At 46.1% G+C, this 20,815-nt stretch overlaps 1 protein-coding gene across 3 annotated transcripts in view; it reads right to left on the reverse strand.

Moving 5' to 3' along the window:
• BCAN (brevican) overlaps positions 1-10,347 on the reverse strand; it is a 69,812-nt gene extending 59,465 nt beyond the window's left edge. For 2 of the 3 annotated variants that reach the window (XM_077325593.1, XM_077325599.1), the window contains exon 1: positions 10,072-10,345. The gene's annotated coding sequence lies outside the window, so the exon portion shown is untranslated. Of the gene's footprint in view, positions 1-10,071 lie in introns of all 3 variants that reach the window. The other variant, XM_077325607.1, reaches the window with a different exon arrangement.
• Between the last annotated feature and the right edge of the window lie 10,468 nt (positions 10,348-20,815).

Raw genomic sequence — 20,815 nt, forward strand, 5'->3', positions numbered from 1 at the left:
AACGCTACAAAACGCAACTGGATTCCACTACAAAGGCAGGTATGCATAACGACGAATTCCACTATTTTAAATGGCGATTTTTTATTCAGTGACCAATTTGCAACAAAGATCCCCGTGCGTAAAGGCCCCTAGAATGTTAGTATGTGGAATTTTCAAAGACATTTTCAAACCTTGCAAATGTTCTTACAAAGAAAAAAAATTGAATTGATATCAGCATCCTTGTCCAAATTTCTCTCACAACAGGTATTGTTGATTTAATGAATTTGAGAATAACATGGTATAAGAATATTGCACTGAGTTTAAAAAGGTGATGCTTCAGGCTTGCATAAAAATTAACACTGAGCCAATGTTTTAAAAACATTCAATGTGTTGTAAATGTAGAGCATTTTGGGGCTCAGGGATACAAATTCTATTTTATCAGGAGAATTTGAGCCATTTCAATAATTAAAAAAAAATCAAGACTAAGTTGCGGGATCTTGGGCAAATTTCAGATTTGGGAAGCATTCCATTATGGCTGTAGAGCTCTATAGCTTGAAGGTAGAAAATTATTGAAGTAATGTTAGGCTTCCCATTAACTGACCCCTGCTCCACTCCCAAATGCCCCAAGCAACTGAGGAGCAGAAGAAAATATTGACCTTCACATAGTGAAGGGTCCAGAACTTTACCCTAGTCTCTTCGGTAAAGTGGAGGTAGTCTAGGGCAGCTGTCCCCAACCCCCTGTCCAGAGACTGGGACCTGTCCGTGGATCAGTCGGTACCAGGTCACGGCTCCACCTCGTCCTCCTCCCTGGCTGCTGCCTCGGGGGCTGCCCTGCCACTCTGCCACCAGCTCACCTTTGGTATTCCCCAGTGGCTGCCATGGCTGGGGCTCCCCCTCAGCATGGAACTGTGCAGCTGCTGCTGGCAGCGCCCCCTAGCGGGCAGCGGGAAGTCAGGGGTGCCGGCGGGAAAGCAAGTGGAGCAGGGGCTCAGACAGTGGGGGTGACATCCCTTGGCAAAAGACTATCCCCCCCCCCGGGTCTCAGTAAAATTGTCAAGTGTTGACTGGTCCCCAGTGATAAAAAGGTTGGGGACCACTGGTCTAGGCCAGGGCATCACATGGTAGAGGCAAAACAAAACATCCTTTTCAAATTCCACCGCTGAAGAAAATTACAGTTTCCCCCAAGTAAAATGGCAGTTTTGATGGGTGGAAACAGAACCCTAAAGTTATACCCCATTCCCACAGAGTTCCCTGCTCTCCCCACACCACCCTTACCAAGTTTCACTTACAAATCTCCAGGAATTTTCCAAGCTGGCAAACTTAGTTGAATTCTGAAACCATTATGGGGGAGAAAAAACACATTTTCTCAGTTCAATTTATTTGTAAGATCTATCTACTCTATAGTCTTATCTATGTCTTTATTTTATACATGTTTCTTTGGAATTAATTCCGAGTACCCAGCTTGCTGGGGGGTAAACGGTAATGACTGGGGAAGGCACTGGCAAACCACCCTGTATTGAGTCTGCCATGAAAACGCTAGAGGGCATCACCCCAAGGGTCAGACATGACCCGGTGCTTGCACAGGGGATACCTTTACCTTTAATATGTGAGGCATGAACCGAATATGGAAGAGTAAGGATATCAGCCTTAATACAAAGTGTTTTCCCCGTAACAACCTATGGATCCGAAAACTGGACCCTGAAGAAGGAAGACGGGAGAAGAATAGATGCTTTCGAATTATGGTGTTGAAGACGAATGCTGCAGATACTGTGGACAGCCAAAGTTGCCAACAAGATAATTTTAGAGAGGAGCAAACCAACTATATCATTAGAAGGCAAGATATTATGGCTACAGCTCACTTACTTTGGACACATCATGCTATCAAACTCGCTAGAAAATCATTAATGCTCGGCATGGTCAGCAGCAAAAGGAAACATGGTTGCCACAAAGGACCCACTGGCTCGACACGATCAAAGCTGACACAGGGATGACCATGAATCAGTTAAAAGAAGCAGTCAGAGACAGGGGCCCATGGCAAAATCTTTCCTATAGAATCGCCGAGGGTCAGACATGACTGAACAGATAACATCATCGTCATCATGTAAGAGATGCATTCTCCTAGGCAACCTATTCTTTCAGTGTTCCAGATAGGACCGGATTTCAGTCTAGGGGTGCCCTGGTATATGGCCAGATTTCAGCCAGATTCATTGAATTTATATCCACTTTCTTTCACAATGGCAACACAGACACATCATTCTCTTCTCCTCTAATTTATCCCCGTTAGGCTGAGAGAGTGTGACTGGCCTAAGGTCACCCCAGGGAGAGTTCTAATTCCAGATCTCCAGGCACAATTCTAGAGGCTAACATTAAACAACATGAGAAGTTCTTCATAGTTTTATGTATTGTTGTTTGTTCTTAAGTAAACCGCCCTGAGCCTCCAGGGAGGGCGGTATATAAATATAATAAATAAATAGTCTTTGATATCATCAAAACAAGGCTAGACACCCAGGTAACATCTAGTTTCGTTGTGAGATTTCTTCAGTTTTGTAATAATGATTGCAGGCAACCAAAATCATTCAAACAGGGCACAAGGTTTCTTGGGAACAGGCTAGAAATCGACCTGGGAATCTAGTCATGTTTTCATGATATTAAAGTTTCTGAAGATAAGAACTTCTCTTCGAGTTTAATGTTAACCTCTAATAAGAAGGAATTCCTCTGTTAACTATAAGATTTATTGAGCCACACGTTCTTTCCCCCTTTCTTGTATACATCCTCCCGTTTGTATTTCCACTTTGTTATCCTGATTTCCCCTCTAGAGGCTGGCAATCCTAGACAGAGGTAAGATTCACCTCAGGGATGTGATAAATTTTATTCAGCTTGGAGAATTTGATGCTGCTAGCAGTTCTGTATGATAAGTCTTGCCAGGAAAAGAGAAAAAAAAAGTTTAAATGTGTGTGTTACATGCTGTTATAGCGCCCTATGAATTAACAACCTTCAAATGTACCACACACCTTTTGATGAACTAAGTATGATTTGACGCCATGGGTGGGAGTACAGGCGTCAGAGAACTGTCTCGCCTTTGACACCCCCAAAAGCAAGAAGAGGGGCAGTGGGGGTTGTTCACCACTTCTTGGCAAAGCGTCAACAATTGGTCCCTGAAGGAAGCTGTTCCTTTTGTCATGTAAATCAACTCCTCTTTGTGCGGGCCTGTGGAAATACAGTACATGTTCACCAGTGGTCAATCCCAGCACTAAAGAAATGTTTGAAGTCCTGTTTTAGGTTTAACTTGCTGGTTTCCTCTCAAGCTGCCTTTTAGAGAAGTTTTTAAAAAAAATTTAATAGGCCGCTGTGGTTTTTCACCGCACTGGCCTGCTGCTTGATGAATATTTAGTCCTGGAAGGGTGGGAGAGAGAGAGAGAGAGAGAGAAAGGAGCAAAAATCCATTTGGCTCTTGCCAAATACAGGGGATTTCGGCAGCCATGAGTGAAGGGCCGTAACTGCGTAGAATGCTAAGTAAGCTTCATCCCTCACCAAGCCTCTTCAGAACAGCTCCCTCCCTGGCCTCACAAGCCATAGGGCAGAATGTATACTTGCAATCTCACTTTTTGCTGCTCTATAAAATGGGCATTTTAACACAGTAGGAATGACACCACTAGCTATGTGGTTTCCTATGGGTAGGGCTGAGCCAAAAGAGGGCAAAACTTTTTGCAAAAATTTGGGGCAGTGCTGAAAAGTATCACCTTTCAGCGATTTTGGAGCGGGGGTGTGTGTGTGGCAAAATTTGGAAGAAAACACATTCATCTACGAAGAGGAAGGTTTGATCCCATTAGCTCACAGTCAAGGAAACCTTATCTAGTCTCAGAGTCCACTTTGTGCTCACTGACACTACAATGTAGTCAGATTTGATTGGCTATGTGACATGGTCTTTTCTGATTGTTTGGGATCAGTCTGCCTAGAAGACAGGATTTTAAATTTATTTCACCCCATTTATACCTCACCTTTCTCTCCAGTGGGGACCCAAAGTGGATTGCTTCATTCTACTGTCCTCCATTTTATCTGCCCAATAACCCTGTGAGGTAGGTTAGGCTGAGAGTGTGTGTCTGGCCCAAGTTCACTCAGCAAGCTTTCGTGGCCGAGCATGGTGATTTGAACCTAGGGCTCTCAGATCCTAGTCTGATGCTCTAACCCAGGGGTAGTCAACCTGTGGTCCTCCAGATGTCCATGGACTACAATTCCCATGGGAATTGAAGTCCATAGACATCTGGAGGACCACAGGTTGACTACCCCTGCTCTAACCACTGCACCATACTGGCTCTGTACTTAGCCATACAGGGTGCTTTAATGAACCACTGCAAAAGGTTCAGGAAAAGATAATTATTAGCAGAAGGGTTGCCTCTCTGGGTTGGGAAATACCTGGAGACTTTGGCTTGGAAGCTGGGAGTGAACAGGATTTGAGGCAGGGAGGGATCTCAGTAAAATATGATACTATGGAATCCACCCTCCAACGCAGCCATTTTCTCCCGGGGAACTGATCTCTGTCGCTTGGAGATGAGCTGTAGAACTGGAGGATCCCCACCTGGGGATTGGCATCCCTAACTAGCAGCACTTTCAGGTCATTTGTCATTCCCTACCCACACACAACAGTTTATATGCACAAAAATTGAAACAGGGCCATTTTAAGGGCCATTTCGCACGGCTTCAAAATAGCACAATGGTTGCTAATTGGAAACGCTACTAATTTGCCATAACCCACGACGTCGTAGACAATCTGCAACAATCCTGAAACCGACCCGCCAAAAGCGCTTCGTTGTGGCGCTTTCAGGGGAATCCAGAAAAGTGGATTCACCCTCCGGATAGCGATACACTCCTGCAACCAATCTGCAACACTAGCGCTAAAGACCTGTGCGTTACCATTGTTGCTGGTTCTTCAAAGTCCCTCCCCCTGGCTCTCTCCTCCAAACTTCCGGCGAAGCGATCGCCATTTTTTTTTCTCCGAGCGAGCGGGGATAAACGCACCGGCGAGCCTCTTTCTGTTTAGAGGCTTCCCTGGCTTCAGTCCTTCACCTTTAGTCACTAAGCACAAACCACTTAAAAGCCCGTTTGCTGAAATAAAGTCCCTTTATTTTTTACACATAAATTCAGCCGAAAATCGAGCCCGTGAGAAGGGAGGGGGGGAATTTTTTTTTATCACTCGAGGCAGCGTGCAAACGATCATACAATCAAACGACAGCTCACATTAGGCAGCTGGATGGGTCTCTCCGTAGCAACGAATCTACCTAGATTCGTTGCTATGGGTCTGTTTTATTTTTTAAAAAAGCTTTCTTAAAGGGAAAGGGGCTGTTTGGGAGCATGCTAACGGCTGCCCATTGGCTGCTTGACGGCCAGGGGCGGGACGAGCTTGGCAATAGCGCTTCCTTTCTAGCGATTTCTGCCGAGACCGGAAGCCTGTGGGAAACGCTAAAAAACGCAACTGATTCCACTACAAAGCCAGGTGTGCAAAACGACGAATTCCACTATTTTAAATGGCGATTTTTCATTCAGTGACCAATTTGCAACAAAGATCCCCGTGCGAAATGGCCCTAAGTATCGCCTTTGAAATCTGCATTTACCCGGAGGAGCATATGTGGTTACCCTTCCAAATCCCCATAGCACAGCAGTAGGACATGTATTTGGGCATGCTGCGTGTCCTAGACTGAACCCCCAGGGCTCTAGTTAAAAGGACATTAGGCAGCCTGTGATGGAAAGGTCCTTGAAAAGTTACAGCTAGGCTTGGCTGGCCAGTGTTCTGACTCAGAATCAAGCCGCTTCAATTGATCTTAATGATCCATTTTACTGTAATTCATGCCTAATTCTCCCCCAGTCTTTTTTTAGCATGGCAGAAGTGACTTAATTCTATTCGCAATCCTCAAATGCAATAAAAAAAGAATGCGGTTTAGACGTGTTCCCAGATCTCTCCAATTCCACAAAGTCCCTTTTGGCAGCTTTCCTCCTATGCCCAGCATAAGGCACTCTTTCCAGCAAGAAGAATTAAAAGCTCGGCTTCATCATTCATCCGGAAACAGCTGGCTGCATCTGGAGTTGATTATGCCACATCACAGCTTGTTTCTTGAAGGCAGGGCTTCCACTTGCAAGAGGGCAATAAAATTGGGTAGAAATTAGTGTTCTCGTCCAATCAGGATTCATCTCATTGAAGAAGAATAACTTTTTTTTTTAAGTGCTAGAAAATGTTCCTAACTTTATTAAAGTTCTTTATGATGCCCAAGTGGTTGGGTTTGCACAGGTGACCAACCTATCAGGAGATGTGCCTGGGGGCTAGCAATCAGCACTGTTTGCCCTTAGTGATTTCTCCAAATTAGGTTGGCTACACAACACTGTGACATCCAAAATCACCAATTATGATTCTTTTTGTGTTCGTTTTGCTTTCGCACATTGTCATAATTATCAGTTTCATCTCACTCACTAGTGATGCCCTCTGGCTGCCCCCACCCAGGATCTCACCCAGGATCAGGTCCAGGGGTTTTCATCTCCCTATTATAGAGCGGCTAGCTCCTCCTGGCAACAGGCAAGGATAACTCACCAGGAGCTGGAGCAAGGCCTAATTCTCATTGCCAGTGATGTGGTAATGGGAAGTGACACCATTGTGTTGCTGCCATCTTGGCGATGCTCTGATATTTGGGCAAAATTTCTTTGGTAGAGGTGGCTTTCAGTACCCTGCTGGTAAGCTCCCCTGCCAAACAGCCGATAGAATGTAGGGGGTGGGGCCCAGCAGCTGACAACCCTAATTCAACACCAAGTCCGTCCCATGCCTCTCTTTCTACCTCCCTTCTTGCAGACCCTACCTGTCTGTGCATCCTTCTCATGCTCACAAGCCCTCCCACCATCCATGCTAAGTTGCATGCACCATGTACACACCCATTCACTTATCTCACTGGCCAGTGCTTGCAGCTGGGAGTGCTGCTGCCATGGCAACCAGCCGCATCACTTCAGTGCAACTATACGCCTTTCTCCAATGACTCTGGGCAGTTGTGAGCAGGGGTGGCAAAGGACTTCAAGCAAACTGACAGGGACAAGTGGAAGCAGAGGTGCATGGATGGGGGAGAGCAGCAATGGGCCCCACCAGAAGTCCTGGACCTTGTAACTGTCCCACCTCAGGATGTGCTGATGCTGGCTCTGTGCCACCCATGCTGTTTCAACATTGAGCTAACTCCCCTCCCCCTCAGTCTCCAGAAGTCCTTAAATAAAGCATGACAAGCTGCACATGCCCGGTAAAGCTCTCCAAAGACTTACAAGATTGTTTGCCTTCCAAATCAGTCGCTTGAGGCCGTAGCTTCATTTCACCTTATTAGACAGCTGCCCTTGGCCTCATTTTCATTGCTGTTTCCTGATAACTCATTTTATTTATTTGTTAGATTTATGTCCTTTGCATGCAGTTTTCACACAATTAGTATACCACCGATATTAAGTTTATGTACAAATATGTTGGATATGCAAGATCTTTAGTGTGCATGAGTCAATAGTATAAGAAGAATTTCTGTGTGTATTTAGCATAGTTAGTGTTATGTATGTATGTATGTACAGCATACCAAAAAAAAATCATTCTCATTGTTGGTCAAGAATTGCCTGGGATCAGTATGGAAATAATAAAGATGACATAGCCAGAGCTCTCCCCACCAGCATCAAAACATTGGAAGATTGGGGAAAAGTAACTACTAAAAGGTTGACTCAGCCTTCCATCCTTCCGAGGTCGGTAAAATGAGTACCCAGCTTGCTGGGGGGTAAATGGTAATGACTGGGGAAGGCACTGGCAAACCACCCCATATTGAGTCTGCCATGAAAACGCTGGAGGGCGTCACCCCAAGGGTCAGACATGACTCGGTGCTTGCACAGGGGATACATTTACCTTTACCTTTAACTATTAAAAGTATTTTGAGGTAAATTTTCTGTATCTCTCATTCTAGCAAGAACTGCCAAAATCAGAATGAAATTTCTCTTTTGGCAAAACTTACTAGCTACTTTGGAGGGTGTGAAGCCCCCCTGAGAAATTTTGCTTGTTTATTCTTATATGTTCAAAAGTCTCTGCAACATTTCTCTGATATTTCTCCTGCCTAAAGGTAAAGGATGCTAACAAGTCACAATCAACTCATGGTGACCCCATGAAGTTCCACTTCAGGAGCTTTTCAAGACAAGAGACAAGCAGAGGTGATTCGCCATTGCCTCAGCCCCTGTCTGTCTTGCTGGTCTCCCATCCAAGTACTGACCCTGCTTAGCTTCCAATCTATAGTAAGATCAGGCTAGACTAGGCTGATATCTCTTCCAAATTCACCTCAACTTATTTTGAGCAAACTTCAGAATTAATGTAACTCCCTTGACCATTCAAAACATGTCACCTACATCAGTGGTCCCCAACCCCCGGTCCAGGGACCAGTCAGTACCAAGCCGTGGCTCCTCCTCGTCCTCCTCCCCGGATGCTGCCTCAGGGGCTACCCTGACACGCTGCCACCTTTGGTGCTCTCTAGCGGCCGCCATGGCTGGGGCTCCCCCTCGGCGTTGCACTGCGTAGCTGCTGCTGGCATCGCCCCCCAGCGGGTGGCGGAAAGTCAGGGGCACTGGCGGGAAAGCAAGTGGAGCAGGGGCTCAGGCGGCGGTAATGTCCCTCAGCAAAAGACTACCCTCCCCCCAGGCCTCAGTAAAATTGTCAAGCGTTGACCGGTCCCCAGTGATAAAAAAGTTTGGGGACCACTGACCTACATTACCTTGCTGAAAACTTACAGTACCCATGCAGATCCCTACAGATTGGGAGGGGGGGGTAAGGAGGGAGAGAGAGAAATTGTGATTGGCCTTCTCGGTGAGTTCATAACAGAGAACATATCTGAATTCCAGCTTGCCAGATTCATAGCCCAGTGTGTTCACCATTAGATTACACCAGTAATTCATAACTCGTTTCATGTGATCCTTCAGATGTGCCTTATGCAAGGGGAAATTTGATAGCAAATTTAACCAGAAGGAACAGTAAATTATCAAGGGCAGACTATCCTGACATTGTAACCCCTTCCAGCCATTAGCCCAATACAGCAGTTCTTAACCATCAATCGAACTATCCCCAAAAGACACATTATCATTAATTTTCCCAAACCACAAGTTAAAAATTTAAAGCATCCACTTGTTTCCCATCAGCTGTCTTCATTGTCCAATTTTTACACAGATAATAATGGGGAATACTGTTGTAAGAAGTACATAATCCTGGTCTCAAGCCTATTGCATATTATGGAAAAAGAATCCACCCTGACAAGTATACGCAGATTGCATTCAGTTAGAAAGAACAAAACAAGTGTCAAACTTCTAGACTGTTTCTGCACCAGCAATATCATTTGCATTTGCATTTTGCAAGGGTCAACTTTTGATCTATCCTCAGACCCATTCCTTTTCCCCATCCTCAATATCAGAGCGGCAGTATAATACCAGACTGTCCAAATTCCCTAAACTACCAGTTTATTTATTTATTATATTTATATACCGCCCTCCCCGGAGGCTCAGGTCAGTTTCCATTGGCCCCCAAGCCTCTCTCCTACGATGACTACTACAAACCCACCCAACCCACTGGGCCTCAGCATGAATTGAGCTGATGCTCTTTGCAGTTTCCTCCGTACTTGAATGTTATTGTTGTTATTACGTTAATGTTATTGTTGTTATCACCTTGTTATTATTACTATAAATGGAGTTACATGTATCGTTTCATGTAAACCGCCCTGAGCCTTCGGGGAGGGTGGCATATAAACAAACAAACAAAAACAAACACTTCCTGTTTTAGCAAGCTATCTTAGATGTGGAAAGCGTCTTTCTATCCACTTTCCCCACATTACACACAATTTTATAACTGTCAGTTACCTGCTTCATGATTTGGAATCACCTTTGAAATCAATCAAAAGCTCTTTTTTTACTGATGTATCAGACTTTTTCTTGCCTAAGGTTCTCCTAATATCACCCTATTATTATTGCTTTTGTTAACAAAGAATAACAGTCCTAATGATTTTATTTATTTAAAATAAAGGTGCCCATCTGGGATGCCTTCCAGGGGCAGGGAGAACACCATACCTGGAGCCCATGGTATCTTGAAAGCAGCAGTTCAGCTGTTACTTTGTTGTACCAGTATCTTTATGCCAAGCTGATCATTCCAAACACCTGAAGATGTGAGTAACTTTACTCACTGCAACAACTCATGACAATGAAGAAGAGTTGCAATGCTGCAACCTCTCTCTTTACCAAGGGATTTTCCTCTCCCTGGCTTCACCTTCTTCCTCCTTTCTGGAGGCCTGGTTTCCCATTTCTACCTCTCCTCCTAGGCCTCCAGCTACCTGCCCTTTCACTCTATTGATAGCTCTGCCCTCTTCTTTTCTGTTCCCTGCTCCTTAGCTAGCTCCTCCTCTCCATAATCACACGCTGACTGAAGCCACCTGGGCTTAGAGAGCCTAAGCCTTCTTAGTCTCCCTACAGTGGCCAGCTCTGCATTGAGGGATGCCCGAAGATGTTGGGGGTGGAGCTAGGGGAGGGCAGGTTTCAGAGAGGGAGGGGCTTTGGTGGGGTATAATATGGCAGCATTCACCTTCTAAAATAGCCATTTTTCCCCAAGGGAACAGGTCCTTGTAACCAGGAGTCTAGTTGTAATTCTAGGAGCTCTCCTGCCACCACCTGGAGATTGTCCGCTCTGTCAGGAACTTTCATGATGCACTCTTACTCTGCAGCTCTATTTCCATGGAGGAACTCAGGACCAATCAAGTCCAGAAGTCCCAACAGACTGAACCTGTTTTCCCCCTTCTCCACCCAGGTGAGCATTGCTGCTGGGCCCAGGGATGTGTCCTGCCCTGCCAGGTGAGGTATTGTCAGGTAGCCTGCCTTTCTCTTGGCATCTCAGGACCAAAACAGTTAACAACAATTTTGAAACAATATTAGTAATATAATAAAGCAGAATGTTAAAGCAACTGATTAAAAAGTAGAACTGAAACCATTTATGCCCTAGCCTGTAGGTATTCTCCCTTTATCCAGGCTTAGGCTGTCCCAAACTCTGTTTTGCATTCTTACTGGAAATCCAAACTGACAGGAGATCCCCTGACCTCTTTTCCAGGCACTGGGGAGTAACCACTGAAGCCCGAGCCTGAAACACACCTTGGACAACAGGGAAACTTATAGCAGGAATTGTTGGAATGTTTTATTTTGCTATGATTTTTTTATTGTTGCTTTTACATGCCACTTTGTGGGCCCATGCAGGTCAAAGATATGAGGGCATAAGTATTTTAAAATAGAATTTTGCAAGAAAGGGCACCCCTGTCCTTCAGAGCATGTAGATTGTTAAAAATCCAGAACCAAGATAATATTGGGAGGGTCATAAAGACGTGGCAGCATCCTGCTCTCAACAGACCACTGTGCCTTCCCTGAAGTCAACTCACTAGCAAACCTGGATGGTTCCCAACCCAATTCTGACCTAGCCAGACTCTTGTGCTTAGCACATGAGATCACTCCGGGGAGGGGAGGCTGTCCTTGTGGCGAGACGCTTGAAGCTGGGAAGGGAGTGAGAAAGCCAAAATGCAGGCTCAGCAAGGAACACTAAAAAACCCACAATTAGTACCAAATGTTCATTGCTTGGACTGCTGGCATCTGGAATTCCTGCTCAGAGTGGAATTGGTCATTGTTGCCACAATGATATGAGCACCGCTGACCTTTACAATAAGCCTCCAAGAGCCTCCATGTTTAGAGGTGGCGTGGCTCTGTATGTGAATTCGGTGTGGTTCTGGAGACCTCACTTCAAAAAGGACGTGGACAAAATTGAGAAGGTGCAGAGGTGAACAATGAGGATGATTCAGGGCCTGGAGATCAAGCCCTCTGAGGAAAGGCTGAAGGACTTGGGAATGTTCCGCCTTGACAGCCTTTCAAATAGTTCAAGGGACCAATCATGTTCCCTCTCTCTGGACAAGAAGGTGAGAGGGGACATGATTGGTCCCTTGAACTATTTGAAAGGTGGTCACTTTAGAGGAGGGCAGGAAACAGTTCCTGTTGGCAGCGGAGGATAAGACCAGAAGTAATGGGTTTAGACTATGTGTAGAAGAGCATTGGGTAGATATTGTGGGGGGCAGGGGGGAGTCGTAGTACTTCAGCAGTGAAAAAGGCTGCCCAAGGAGGTGGTGAGCTCCCCTTCAAGCTGGGCCAATACTTGTCCTGGATGCTTTAGGTCAGTGGTTCTCAACTTTCCTAAGGTTGCAACCCTTTAATACAGTTCCTCCTGTTGTGGTGACCCCCAACCATAACATTCTGCAAGTGTTATTTCACAGAAATTAAACAGAAACTGATCAATGGTGTGAAGATCCACTGTTCATGATTGTATATAAATTGGTTTTTTTCCAGGGTTTCTCAGTTCAGTTCTGCCTCTTGTCCCACCATGCTGATCTTGCTCTTTTCCGCTGCTCCAGAAAGGTGAACGCTCTATCTCAGTCAAAAGCCTGGCTGAAGAGCTCTGTCTTGCAGGCCCTGCGGAACGCTGACAATTCCCGCAGGGCCTGCAGCTCTTCCGGGAGCTCATTCCACTAGGTTAGGGCCAGGACCGAAAAGGCCCTGGCCCTGGTCAAGGCCAGGCAAGCTTCCTTGGGACCGGGAATGACCAATAGGTTAGCCCTCGCAGAGCATAAGGCCCTGCGGGGGACATAGGGCGATAGGCAGTCCCTCATATACCCTGGGCCCAGACCATGGATGACCTTGAAGGTCAAAACCAAAACCTTGAACCTGATCCAGAAGATAACCGGTAGCCAATGCAGCTGCCTCAGGACTGGCTGGATACGTGCCCTCCAAGCTGTAGCTGTGAGGATTATGATTCTAATTGCTAGAGGAAGGGAGTTTATGTAGCTTCTCAGACCAGTCTGGTAGACTCCTGTGGGAAGCAGCTTGTTCTCAAAGAAAGGCATTTGACCTGAGTTATCAGAGTTTTTCTTATGGACAAGGAGAGTGGATACAGTAGGATGCCAGTACAGTTGCCCAGCTGAGCCAGGCAGGTGGCAGGAAAGAGGGCTGTGTCACAAGTGTAATGAGGCCATCTCTGGCTACAACCCAGAGATGGCTATGGGTATTTCTAGAAACTGCCATAGAGTTTCTGGCAATTTGTGACATCATGCCTCTTTAGGAATCTCTGGAAACTAGAACTTCTGGTGATTCCTAGAAGAGGCATGGCATTGCTTCTGGATTTTCTCCAGAAGTGATGTAACACTGTCACACCCACAGCAATTTTTGACTTTAATTTTCTCCTGCCAGCAGCAGTGGGCAGCAGGGGTTGCTGGCAGGGGGGTCTTCTTTCGCAGCGGGAAATGTGGCAACACTTGAAGAAGAGAAATCTGGATTTTCAGATACTTAAGTGGATAGGGAATTGGTTAGAGAACCGCACTCAAAGAGTTGTTATCAATGATGTTTCATCAGACTGGAGGGAGGTGAGTAGCGGGGTACCTCAGGGCTCGGGGCTCGGCCCGGTACTTGTTAACATGTTTATTAATGATCTAGATGAGGGGGTGGAGGGACTACTCATCAAGTTTGCAGATGACACCAAATTGGGAGGACTGGCAAATACTCCAGAAGATAGAGACAGAGTTCAACGAGATCTGAACACAATGGAAAAATGGGCAAATGAGAACAAGATGCAATTTAATAAAGATAAGTGTAACATTCTGCATCTGGGTCAGAAAAATGAAAAGCATGCCTACTGGATGTGGGATACGCTTCTAGGTAACACTGTGTGTGAACGAGACCTTGGGGTACTTGTGGATTGTAAACTAAACATGAGCAGGCACTGTGATGCAGCGGTAAAAAAGGTGAATGCCATTTTGGGCTGTATGAACAGGGGCATCACATCAAAATCACAAGATGTCATAGTCCCATTGTATACGGCACTGGTCAGACTACACCTGGAGTACTGTGTGCAGTTCTGGAGGTCTCACTTCAAGAAGGACGTCGATAAAATTGAAAGGGTACAGAGGAGAGCAACGAAGATGATCTGGGGCCAAGGGATCAGGCCCTATGAAGATAGGTTGAGGGACTTGGGAATGTTCAGCCTGGAGAAAGGGAGGTTGAGAGGGGACATGATAGCCCTCTTTAAGTATTTGAAAGGTTGTCATTTGGAGGAGGGCAGGATGCAGTTATCATTGGCTGCAGAGGAAAGGACACGCAGTAATGGATTTAAACGATATAGGCTAGATATCAGGAAAAAAATGTTCACAGTCAGAGTAGTTCAGCAGTGGAATAGGCTGCCTAAGGAGGTGGTGAGCTCCCCCTCACTGGCAGTCTTCAAGCAAAGGTTGGATACCCACTTTTCTTGGATGCTTTAGGATGCTTTGTGCTGATCCTGTGTTGAGCAGGGGGTTGGACTAGATGGCCTGTATGGCCCTTCCAACTCTATGATTCTATGATTTTATCAATTTTTTTTATATCTTGCGTTTTACTATCCAAAGGAATTCCAGAACACTTTTCCTTTCCTCTCCCCACAACAGATACCATATGAGGTAAGTGGCACGGAGAGAGCTTAGATCACTATGAGAACAGCCCTAAGAGAGCTGTGACTAGCCCAAGGTTACCCAGCTGGCTGCAGGCAAAGGAGTAGGGAATCAAACCTGGTTCTCCAGATTAGAGGGCACACTAAACCACCGCCAGGACACAGAAATGCTCAGAAGATGCCAGCTCTCCACAGCAGGGGTTCCCAACCTCATTGGACCTGTGGTCACTTCCTGGAATTTTGAGAATAACTGGTGCCACCACAAAATGGCTGCCATGGGAGATGGGCCAAGCACAAAATGCCAGGAAATTCCTTTTCTAATGGAGGCAGGTGTTTTCAAATTGGCGTGCCCTGAAGATCCTAAGGCCAGCTTTCTCAACCAAGGTTTAATCAAACCCTGAGATTTCTCGATGACCCTGGAAGGCTTTCCCAAATGGGTGGCCATATATGGTCATGTTGACCTCCCCCCCCCCCCAGTGGCCAATGATGGGCCAGGAAGGAAGGGGATGGGCTCCAGGTAGCCAGGTGCTTCCCAACCATATTCTGCACAATCATGCCACTTCTGGGGTTTCTCAAAGCCTGAAGACTGTTTCAGGGGGTTCTCAATGGCTGTCTTAAGGTGATGCCTCCTGGGTTCTTCTGAAGTGCCTCCTACTCAAGTGAGGTGGAGGAAAGCCAGAACTTAGGTGGAGGAAAGCTGCTGTCATGGCCCCGTCTCCAGAAGGTGTCTCTGCACCACTGCCTGAGCTCATTCTGCCAGCTCCCTCGGAGGAAGAAGTGGAGGAGCTGGAGCAAAGCAGCAGGGTGCTGCTTAGAGAGGCAAGTCCCGATAGGGAGCCACAACCAGGTCCCAGCCAGACAAGCACCCTGCCCTCTGCACCAGCATTGCCTCAGCCTGCAGCAACACCCCTGAACAGCCCAGACTCATCTCCAGAGCGCAGGAGGAAATGCAGGAGGACATGCAGGAGGACAACTTTGGCAACACGCAGGAAAAGTGATTGGCTTAGACTACAGCAACAGGCTAGGTTGGGCTCAGGCGGAGCTCATTCATCGGAGGAAGGCTGAGTGCCAGGTGCAGCCACTTGGTGTGACAGCTCAGCTTGTTCTTAAGCACAGCCGAAGTGCTTCTCAGTGTGGCTACAACCTTGTGCACATGTCCACCCGTTGCCTTGGCTGGTTTCCTGCTCCCTGATGCTTCGGCGAAGCTCTGTTTGACTGACTCCCGGCTTGACCCTGCTTCACCCGACTAGAGTACGCTTTGATTGAATGCCCCACAGATTCCCAGCTTGACCCTGGTAAAGATAAATGACAACTCTTTCGGTTCTCCTTTGGGCTTCATCCACTAGCAATTCCTGATAAGACCTGGACTGGACTTTTGACTACTCTCTGGTACGTGCTTTGAACTTGCTTGACTTTGTAACTGTGCTTGCCCTTGCACTAACCCTGCGTGTGCCAGGCTAGGGCAGCACACCTGCAGTTTGAGGATGCAGAGACTGGATGATTAGGATTATGCCATCACTTGTTGATTTTTATTGCTGACCAATTGGTTATTAATTACTGCTTAATTTTATTGTTCATTGCTATGGATTTTAGGGGATGGGGTTTTTATGTGAGCCGCCTCAAGCCTTCGGGGGAGGTGGGATACAAATAATAATAATAATAATAATAATAATAATAATAATAATAATACAAGGCAGTTTGGCACCGGGAAACACATCAAAAGACACTTGGGCACCGTTGGGTACCATATAGAGCAGTGGTCCCCAAACTTTTTATCACCGGGGACCTGTCAATGCTTGACAATTTCACTGAGGCCCGGCGGGGGGGGGGTAGTCTTTTGCCGAGGGACATCACCACCTCCACCTGAGCCCCTGCCCCACTTGCTTTCCCTCCGGCACCCCTGACTTCCTGCCACCACTGGGGGGCGCTGCCAGCATCAGCTGCGCAGTGCCACACCGAAGGGGAGCCCCAGTCATGGTGGCCACTGGAAAGCACCAAAGGTGAGCTGGCAGTGGAATGGCAGGGCAGCCCCCAGGCAGCAGCCAGGGAGGAGGACAAGGAGGAGCTGTGGCCCGGTACCAACTGATCCACGGACCGGTCCCGGTCTCCAGACTGGGGGTTGGGGACCACAGATATAGAGGATCAGTACCCTGCTGGAAGGGCCATGTAAACTGGCCCTTGAAATAAGCTAAAAATGGAATAAAGTGAAGCTAACCAAGCAATAGAGTGGGGGGAGAGTTCTTGTGCTCATGCCAGAGAAGACATCATTTTTATCCATTCTCTGAGTTTATCTTTCATCTTAATATGAAACATAGACAGGGTTTATTGAGTTGGTGTCTCTGTTCTCTGGACTGGAACAAATGCCAAGGAGAATCAAAGGGCACTTAACTGAGGAGACCTCTTTTTTTTCCACCCAAGGAAGAGCATAAGCACATTCACACAACATCAGGTCAGCCAAGCATTATGATTTTGACTGTGATCATTTCAGGACCCTTGGAAAGGTTTATAACACCACTTCTGTGGGCACTCAGCAATTTAGACAATGGATCCCGGAATGCACAAGACCATGGCTGCATCCTCTTCTGTTTCCTGTACAGCCTCAAGCAAAACTGTGCAAAGCGCCCTACTAAGCAAGCCACAGGTCTCTTTCCTGTCTCAGCTTCCTGTTCAGTGACATATATGACCACATGTGGGTAGAAGAACTTTCCACAGAGGTGTACAATCCACTAACAGAGATCGTTGGTCACCACCTTTAATTTTGCATCTATTTAAGGCTCTTTTGGGTGCTCAGAGTTTCCTCTCCAAAGTCTTCACAGCAGCCACATAAGGCAGAGTCAGTGCTAAAATTATCTGCAATAGTCAATGTGTGCCCGAGACTATAACTGGGTTGATTTTAAAATGTGCATTCTGCCTTCTAATAAGAAGACTTTAAGTTACTCGGTCCATTTTATTTGCTGCTTTATGACTGTTTTGCTTGATGCTTTACTTATATATTGAAGTGCTTACACCCCTTCTTTCTCACTGTCCTAGGATGATGCTGGGGTATAATGCCATAGAATCTACATCCCAAAGTGGCCATTTCCTCCAGGTGAACTGGTCTCTGTCGCCTGGAGATCTGTTGTAATCCCAGATCTTCAACCACTGCCTGGCGGTTGGCAATTTGGGATGCAACATTACATTTCTCTGATTGCAAAGTGAGTGGCATTCTACTGATTAGTAAGAAAGTAGCATGGGACCAATCAGAATAGTGTGCCCAGAAGAATCGCCACCCAAAGACTGTTTTCCCCCTCTACTGTGAAAACAGGACAACTCCTCCAAATTAGGGAGATGGAAGACTATTCTTGAATTCTGGCAGCAAAGGAAAGCATCACACAAGGGTAAGCCATCCCTGTCTGTCACTCAAGGCCTTTTACAGGTGAATGAGCACATAGGAGAAAAGCAGAGTGGGTCTGATTCATCTCCCAGTGCAAGAGCCAATTCAGATTAATAGATACGCGTTTGGCGTAACCCAAGAGGAATATGGGCTTTAAAAATCACTTCGAAGCCACTGAGCCTGGGTGTAGGGAAAGAACAGGTATTCCTCTTGGAACAGGAAAAGAAAAATGACCCAGGACTAGGTTATGAATTTCCTGACCGTATGAAAGAAGTTTCTTCCTGGGAGCTCTCTCATACCTGAGCTTCCAAACATGGCACCCATAAACACACATTGCTGATCAAAGGGGAGAATGGCTACAGCATGAAACCAAAGCAAGGGAAGCTTTATGAATACTTGCAACCCCAAGAATCAATAGTGTATCCTGATTTTCCCATCATTTAGTACAGGAGTGGCCAAACTTGAGATCTCCAGATGTCCATGGCAGGGACTCAGGGTAATTGTAGTTCATGGACATGAGCTGTTCATTTAGAATATATGAGAGTTGGGGTCAGCAATCTGTGAATACGTTGCTTTTTATTTGGACTTCTGCTCTGTCAGTTGTGTATCTACTCCATATTGGTGTGTTTATTTCCCTTTAAGTTTCTTTATACCAGCTTTCCGCAGGGCCTGCAAAACAGAGCTCTTCCGCCAGGCTTTTGGTTGAGGCCAGCACCTCCATAGTAGATCAGACCCCCCCCCTCCTTTCCCTCTTAGGGTTATGATTACGGTGATTCTTACTCCCTCCTTAGGTTATGAGCTGGGTGGTATAATGTCGCCGCCACCTGGATTGGTTGGGTTAGGTTGGGTTGTTCAGCTTTTTTAGAAGATTTTATTGTATATGGGGGTTTTATTGTTGTGACCCACCATGAGCCTTGTGGGAGTGGCAGGCTATAAGTCCAATTAATAATAATAATAATAATAATAATAATAATAATAATAATAATATATTTTGAGCACTGGTAAGCTGAACCCACTTAAGGCCCGCTCAGTCATGCTTATCAAGGAGGAGAAAGCAAACGTAGCTGCAGGTGTTCCCTTTGTTCCTCCAGAATTCACTAGTCCCCACAAAAGCAAAAAAGGAGCTGCAGTCATGGAGTAGAGCATTTAAATGGCAATCGTGAAGAATGATTCAAGTAAGTAGCCGCGTTGTTCTGAAGCAGCAGAACAAATTTTGAGTCTATTGGCACCTTTAAGATCAACAAAATTTTATTCGTGTGTACACATGGTATCTGATGAAGAGTGCATGCTCACAAAATCCCATACCCTGAATAAAACTTTGGTCTTAAAGGTGCCCATGAACTCAACAGTAAAGAATGCTACAGTATTAGTCCTTTAGCAGGAAATGCGCTTTAAGATTGGTGGGTGGCTGTTGTCTGCAGTCTTCCGCTGTTGAACAGTTCCAGAGGCAAGCAGGGAGGAAGTGTGCTCACAAAGAAGGAAGTCTCCTGTTGAGTCAATGAGGATGCTGGAGAAGATAATTTGAAACTCATCTGGAAGTGCCTGTCCTATATATGCCTAATATACATCTCCTCTGATGCCCCCTGCAGGACACCCTTTATATCCTTCTCAATTATACACACTGCAGTGCAGATCTTGCATATTCCAACACTTTCAAGTAGGCAGAAAATGGAGTCTCATGAAACCTTCCCTTCAAGTTCACCTTAGTGACTGTGTCCCTCCTGCCAAAACTGCAGGTGGATTGAGTCCACACGGTGTCCTGAAAAGCCCTTCTTCCAAGTGTCTGCTGTTAGGGAGGCCACAGGTGGGGAGGAGGGAAGAAACAGCCTGGCAGTCTTCTAGTATACCTGGAAAAGCTCCAGCCAGAAATCCCTTCCTAAGTAAAATGGGGACTTGAATATCTGTCATTTGCATCGGAGCCAGTTATAATAACCCGCATGCCGCTGGTCTTCATGCCAGAGCTCCAGTGATGGAGCATTAATATTTAGGGCTTTCAACGATCAGCTGAATGGATATTCTGAAGCTGGGACACTTTAGGCTTTATTTATTTCCAAAACTCAAAGCAGAAAACAAACTTGCGAAACAAGTTTCTCAAGGGAGAGCTGGGGGCCCCCTTCTACGAGTGGCACTAGCGAATGCCAACAGCGCCCTCTTTCTCCCTCCCTTCTAGTATCGTTTTTTTACCACCACATCTTTGTATTTTGGAATTTGTATTGTGTTTGTAATATGTATAGGGTTTTTATTGGGGTTTTTAATATTGTAACTCGCCTCGAGCCTTCGGGGAGAGGCGAGTAAGAAATGTAATTAATAATAATAATAATAATAATAATAATAATAATAATAATAATAGGAATAGGATTGTTGTTTTTCGGTGGCATATGTTGACTCTGCACCTGGTTTCCGCCTAAAGGTAAAGGTAAAGGTATCCCCTGTGCAAGCACTGAGTCATGTCTGACCCTTGGGGTGACGCCCTCTAGCGTTTTCATGGCAGACTCAATACGGGGTGGTTTGCCAGTGCCTTCCCCAGTCATGACCGTTTACCCCCCAGCAGCAAGCTGGGTACTCATTTTACCGACCTCGGAAGGATGGAAGGCTGAGTCAACCTTGAGCCGGCTGCTGGGATTGAACTCCCAGCCTCATGGGCAAAGCTTTCAGACGGCTGCCTTACCACTCTGCGCCACAAGAGGCTCTTAGTTTCCGCCTGCAGCGTGCATAATTGGTGATTTTAGCCGCCGCCATTCCGCCCCGCATGCGGACCTTCCACTCCGTGTCTAATGCGTGCCGAAGCCGAATCAGTCTAGATCAGGCCCCTGGTGCACAAGCCTATCATGAAGTATGCTTCAAAGGCGGAAGAGACATACAATACATGATCCATGCTAGGTGATACATACAATTAACTGTGCAACAGACAAACATAAGAACCTGTCAACTAATCAGTACCCAGT

This window comes from Paroedura picta, chromosome 1 (assembly GCF_049243985.1).
Source record: "Paroedura picta isolate Pp20150507F chromosome 1, Ppicta_v3.0, whole genome shotgun sequence".
Taxonomy (NCBI): domain Eukaryota; kingdom Metazoa; phylum Chordata; class Lepidosauria; order Squamata; family Gekkonidae; genus Paroedura; species Paroedura picta.